The 6905-nt window shown below is 38.0% G+C and overlaps 1 protein-coding gene across 3 annotated transcripts in view; it reads left to right on the top strand.

The window, feature by feature from the left end:
* The first annotated feature begins 420 nt into the window (after positions 1-420).
* The window catches only part of LOC106536416 (uncharacterized), a 10665-nt gene continuing 4180 nt past the window's right edge, over positions 421-6905 (top strand). Inside the window, exons 1-2 of one of the 3 annotated variants that reach the window (XM_014033696.1) lie at positions 421-591; positions 5764-5938. The gene's annotated coding sequence lies outside the window, so the exon portion shown is untranslated. The remainder of the gene's footprint in view (positions 592-5763; positions 5939-6905) is intronic. The other 2 variants (XM_014033695.1, XM_014033697.1) reach the window with 2 other exon arrangements.

Here is a 6905-nt window from a genome sequence, read left to right on the forward strand (position 1 = left end):
ATCCTAACCCTGACCACAAACCCTAAGGCTAACCTCACAGGTAACCACCTGACCCTAAAACTAACCTAAACTCAATTCACACCTTGGTCCTAAACACAACCCCCACTGCCAAAATCTGCCTCCGAAGTTGTGGGACCCAAAGGAGCACCCGGTCCCCATGAAACTGCATTTTCCTTAAAACTGGGCCCCACGATGTAAGAAAAACAAAGCCACACACACACACACACACACACACACAGGTTTTGACATTAACTTCAGCATGTTTACAGTTAACAGTACGAGTACAGATATGGCTCAGCATGCACACAATGTGCTGAGTCACTGGACTATTTCTTTTGGCAGCCTCTAACTTTAGCCAGCTATGTTAATCTTTTGGTCATGCCTGCTTCAAACTATCACCCCTCCCTTTTTTCTGTCTTGCACACACAGAGCAAGCACTTGTCTTTAGGGACCATGGCAGTAAATGGGAGTTACCAAAGAATCTGATTAAAGAGTGAATGCATCTTGTCGACAGATGCAGTGTTCTCAAACCAAGATCTTACAGGAACTATAAGAAAATACAGCAAATTTGAGTGGACTGAACCAAGACTGGTAAGTAATGATAAATACAGCTGTAAGTTTAATTAGCAAAAATGAATTGTAAGCACATTTAATCTGTACACTCTGTTAGTGTGTAGAAAAGTGATGAAAGTTGGGGGGAAATTTGTAATGAACTAAAGTGCACTGTAGAGTGATCATGAAGTACATCAACTGTACAGCTTTGTTTGGTGGAAAAAAAACATTAAAGAGAACAGATATAGAGCAAATAAAAAACAAGACTCCACTCTTTTAAAATAAAATAATTGGGAGAAACAAAGGAAAACCTGAGGAGCAATAGTATGAGGGTCAGTAATATGTTTGAATCTGTCTTGTCGCGTAATCTTGGTTAGCTTTTATCCTTCTGTCTGGATGTTTCTAACAATATAAAATATGTTTTCATTTTCACATATCTCTGTTCTCTGAACTATTTGTAAGGGAACAAATGTCACTAAATGCCATTTTCTATACAGTGAATTATATGCAAAACATTAAATTATTAATTTGCTAAAGTTCTGTAGATGTAGTGAAAACCGGTAAACGGTTGAACAGCTCTCATTTTTATTGTCCTCTCATTTTCCAGCTGCTTCATGTTAAAACTGGACCAGAGGTGTGGCCCACCCTAACATAATGTCATCATGCCTTTCAGCCAAGCCAAAATGCTTGAAGGTTGAGGTCTTGTTTAAGTGTGCTGTTCTCGGGAAGGGGATGGGGTGGGGGTATCAAAGAGACTTTGTTATGATTCTGATCTGCCCACAGCAACACTTAAAGACATTTCAGACCAAACTGTTCCATGGATTGTCTGAGGACTGTAAGAACTATGGAGAAGGACAACAAACAATTTAACATGTCTAATATTTTATACTAAAAGATAAAACATGTCAGTCATCTTAAGGCAAGCTTTCCTTTTATTTGGTTGTGCTCAAACCATATTAAAATGTTGGAATGACATTAGGCCAATCAGCAGGAGGCAGACATATCTACTTCCACAAAAAATAGGCCCAATGCCAGGTTTCACTTTCACTTAGATTGTCTGTATTTTTATTATTTATTTATTTATTTATTTGGGGGGGGGGGATTTTACTTGTGTTTACACAGTAGTTGTGCGATGCTGGATTCAAGGATTGTTTCACATTACTGAACACTTAATCTGACCAATCAGGATACAGCTATGTCAAAAGTTTTTTTGAGTTTTACTCAGAAAAAGAAAGGCACCTTAAAAGCAGTTAAATATTTTGTACAGGGTGAGTCAAAAGTCACATTACACCTTTTTATTTTGACCCAACATGGAGGCCATGCTCTGAACATATCCTAAAAATATAGGCCCCCTCACTCATTATATTCTGGGGTATTCAAATATTTCATTTTCCAATTTCTATCTGAAAGAAAAGTCCTGCAACTTTTGACTCGCACTGTAGTTCCTCTTAGGACTAAGTAAATTTGATGAAAACACTGCTTGTATTTAAAATGGTAATGCTGTCTTTACAGAGATATACACAATAAAGGAGAAGCAGTGATGTCAAAAAAGAACATTATTTTAGTTTTGGAGGAGAACTCTTTGTTCTGAGCTGAAAGGCACACCATTAACTAATTCACTGTTCGCTGCAGGGAGTGCCCTCTTGAAAATAAACAACATTTCATTATCTGTGCTGCTGTTGGCCCCATGCTGCTTACACACACTGGAACAGCCTCCTACGCAAACACTGTGCAACACATATCTGCCTTCTCCAAACCACCAGCTGCCTTAGTCGTGTTCACAGCCAGCAGCAGTCACAGATCGTCCCTGCTGGAGCTCACTGAGTTCAGCCTGAACAGACAACAACTTCTCTTCTCTTAGCAGATCAGCGTCAGGAAGAATTTACTTGCTTGTTTTTACCAAACCTACCGCTAACTGAGTGTGTTGCTATCAAGAATGAATACAGAGCACAGATCAGTTGGATTAATTTGTCTTAACAAAGAAAAAAAAGTTTCTTAGAGATACAGAAATATGTTTCCCCATGACATAGCACGCTAGATTTAAAAAAAAAAGTTGGCTGCTGGTGTTTATCTAATATTCATTGAGAGGGCATGAAAGTTGTGTTAAGCTTTCAATATTTTGCTCTGTCCATATTTTCTTCAACTCCAAGTTCCTACTAAGGGAAAACATCTGCGCAGCATGATTCTGCCACCACCATGCTTTACTGTTAGAGAGAGGTGTTAGGTTTGCAGTTGACATAATGTTGACCTTGATAGCCATGATGGTCCAAACAAAATGTACGAATACATTTCCTCACAGCACTTTTCCATTTTCTGAAATTATTTAACAATTTTTGTCAATTTAATTTCATCATTTTAGAATACCTTGTCTACCGCTTCTGTTCTCAAACTGAAAATAGACAAAAAAGACAGAATGCCAAAAGGAGTGACTATTTTTTCTCACAAAACAAGGTGTGTTGAACTGCCACGCTATCAGATTGTGACACCTTTTCCGCTGTGCTTCTCAGAATATAGCAGTCTGCTTACTTTAGTCTTCCCAAGTAAGATCCAAAGCAGCACAAGCTCTGCTCAGTCTGTAGAGGAGACGGAATGACAAAAAAAAAAAAAAAAAAACAACTTCCAGATGGCAAGCTGTTTGTCTTGATCTTTTGACTGAATTTTTAATTTCTGTCAACACAGACAGACTGTTCCAGTGTGCAATATGGTTGTTTATGGCATAACACGTTTTCAATTCAGAAAAAAAGTGTCTAAGTGATCCCCTCAAATGCTCTTTACCAAATTGCAACTTTATAATTTTACAACTGCAGTTTTGTAAAACAGATTTTTCTTTAGTAAACTGAGCAGGTCAGCATCAAGATTAGTTGTATACACCTGCACATGGCAAAAGTTCTGGTCACTGAAGAGATGACAGAAATCGATTGCATTGCTCTACAAATTAAAATAGTTTTTAAACTAAAAAGCTCTGTATATGTTGTGTAATGCAATGATTGTTCCACATTTAGTTTATTGTAGTGAAGTTTGGGGGAAAGCATATAAAACCAAAACAACTTTTTTAGCAGTTTACAAAAAAGAGCTACATGAGTATAAAGTACTGTGGTTACCCTACAAATACTGTATATTATTTCATCAAATGAAATTCTAAAAAATATATAATATTTGGTTGAATATAGTATTTTACAAGTCATGCATATAGCTCATATAAAAGATTACCTTCAAATATTCAATCATAATTTGTTAAATGAGAGAGATAAAAATCCAGCCATTGTTTGTCAGGTGAAATACTTTTTCCACAAAATTATTCAAATATTCTTAAGAACATACATGTCAACCTCACAGGGTGGAAGATGGCTGTTTTATGTTATTTTTTTTAAATCATCCTACATGCTCTGACATGTTAGATGAATTTGAAAATGAGGTTTTGAAAAAATCCGTAAGACTTGAAAAAATCCTTGAGATTGCTCTATACGTCCGTATACCTGCAAAATGACATGAAATCCTTATAAATTACGGACAATCCGTACAAGTTGACATGTATGTAAGAAGAAAAGAAGACTTCTGTGAGCTTGATTCATGCTAAACGTTCCTGTTTGACTCGTTAGTTGCACTAGTGTTTGGACATGGAACTGCATCCGCCATCTTTCCTCTCTTGCAAAGAACAAATGAATGACAGCACAGGGGCATCTTAGAGGGCCAATCAGATTTCAGCTAGGGCCATTGTCCCTGTGACCCCACCTCTAGAACCACATTTGAAAGCAGGTAAAAAAGAGTGCTTCTTGGATGGATGGATGGATGGATGGATGGATGGATGGATGGATGGATGGACGGACGGACGGACGGACACTTCTGTCGAGAGGCATTGGTGGTATATTATCATGGTGGCAGTGCTTTGAGTTTCTGGGTGAAACGGGTGAACATAGTTTAGTCATGTGAGACCTGCATGCACTAGTGAGTCTTGTTCATCTACAATTTCAAGAATGGCTACACTCACTACAACCAATAGCTGTGCACCACATTCTCTCATCCATCAGATGCAGCGACCAATTCTAAAATTAGAACATGTCACATGTCAACAAATACTGGCCATACTCAGCTGTTCTTCATTCATGTTTTGGACGCAGCATAAGAACTGCTTGTTTTCATCAGGCTCAGGTCTGCTGGATAAGGAACGAAGAAGATGTGATCAGGATTCTGAGTCAAAAGTCATCTTCTGTCCTCTCTTGAAGTTCTCAGGAGAGCCATTGCTATCTGATCATGAAGTATTCCAATGTATTACAGCTTCACTGTTGTTTATATTAAAATGATGATTTTTTTTAAGTATGAAAATATTGAATAGTGTTTTGTCAAGGCTACAACTGATGATGGAGCCCAACAACTTAGAGCAAACACGATGCCTGTAACAGTAGCATTCTGCTGGAGTGGCTTTATCCTTGGACGTGCAGCTGCATTCTGAGAGTCAAAAACAATTATGCCAGGGCAAGGTCCAATGATGAGGCCATGGGTGTAAGTGGTAGTACAAACATAGAATCAGGTTGTTCAGGTATAGAGCATGGTGAATGCATAAAAGAGTGGCTCAGGATGGAAAGAATATCAATAAAAACATTTGGTGAGTACTAAGCAACTATTAGTGCTATGAATCCCTGCACACCGAATGAGAATTTCCAGATTTGCTATGATGGAGTCACGTCCCAATAGTTTATGGAAAGTGTAGCAAAAATGTCATCTAGAGTGAGGGGGCTAGCTTAAGTTTAAACTTTCTTTGACTTTTTTCTTTTTCTAATCTCAATTCAAGTTAAAAAAAAAAACAGCCACAGCCAGTAACTTCCCTATAAAATCACAACAACAAGCAACTTCACAAGGGATGAATCAGTTGGAAATTTAAGAGTTAGATTAGCATTGGGGAAGGTAAAAGTGGAGCAAAACACATTTAAAGTGAAGTCAGTTTAACCTTTGAAGCCATGCAGTCAAATAACTTGAACACGAGTTTCTACAGATAGATATATCTCACAAATTATTATTGTTTTGTTTGTCACAGGTACACATCTTTTACCATGATTAGGTTAAAAAAACAGCTAAAGTTAGGACAGATAATAATCACACATGGACAATCAATGTGACCCCCCCCCCCAAGCCCCCAGTGCTCTGCTATGAATCATTTGTTCAGAATTGCAATTTGCATCCTCATATTTTGTCTGTGGCAATTTTCTATTTCAGCTGTGTGTGTCTGTCTGTGTGTGTGTGTGTGTGTGTCAGGAAACAAACTAAAAGTCAAAAGACGCCCGAGGACGGGACTAAAGAGGCTGCTGTTCCCAGAAACGAGGTCTCTCAAGAAGAAAACACAGACTCCGTGGACTGCTCTGCTGCAGCCACAACATACAGCTACTGTTAGGTAAGACTAGACACACAAAGACATAAAGTAATAATCTGGATAATGAAAAATATATTCAAATCAAATTTAAGATTTCTCACCCATAATCTAAAGTTAGCTTATGCTTATTTTATCAGATGTATCTTTTTTCACACATCAAGCAAATGATCATAAATATAACACAGACATGATAGTGTCACATTTAGCACAATCTCTCACTGGCAACCGACTGCAAGGCTAAAGTATCTGTTAGGCTAAAATAACTGCAGCTCGTGTTGACATGATGAGGCTAATGTTAACTCTTAGTCTCTCTTATGGAGGCTAAAGTATTGGTGGAGGGCTGAACAGATCTGAGCTACTGAGAGTGGATTTTAAGGAGTTAATGTCTGTTTTGAAGTGCCTGACCATGGAGAGCCCTTAACTGTCTCTTTTTAGTCCACAGGCAGACACTGATGAGTTTGTATGAGGTGAGGAGTCAGCACTGTAGTTGTTAGCTTACCATCAGCGTTTTTGCTCTACTTTGTCACTCCCATTATTACGCCTGTCCAAAATTTATTGTTTCTTGGGACATGATAATTTACCATAGCCAAGGCATCACCTGATGTGGATTAATTTAAACCAAAGTGACAGATTGGAGTCACAGCTAAGAGAGTAGCTGTCCTGTATATGGCATTCTCTGCAGTAAAAAAACATATTTTATCATGAGAACCTATCTGCACAATTTTAGCCAAAATTCTGTTTCTGGAGAAAGTTACACAAAAATGAATAGGAAACTGAAAGGGGCAGTTCTTGAAGGAATGCATTTTGTCCATTGCCTTATATTAACACTTAATCATGACATGTTAGCTGTCAGAGTAAAACCATTATTGTGTTTGTGTCTATCATAAAATGATCATAAATATAACACTGACATGATAGTATAACAGATTACCTACCTACCTACCTACCTACCTACCTACCTACCTACCTACCTACCTACCTACCTACC

Source organism: Austrofundulus limnaeus, unplaced genomic scaffold (genome assembly GCF_001266775.1).
Source record: "Austrofundulus limnaeus strain Quisiro unplaced genomic scaffold, Austrofundulus_limnaeus-1.0 Scaffold1809, whole genome shotgun sequence".
Classification (NCBI taxonomy): Eukaryota; Metazoa; Chordata; class Actinopteri; order Cyprinodontiformes; family Rivulidae; genus Austrofundulus; species Austrofundulus limnaeus.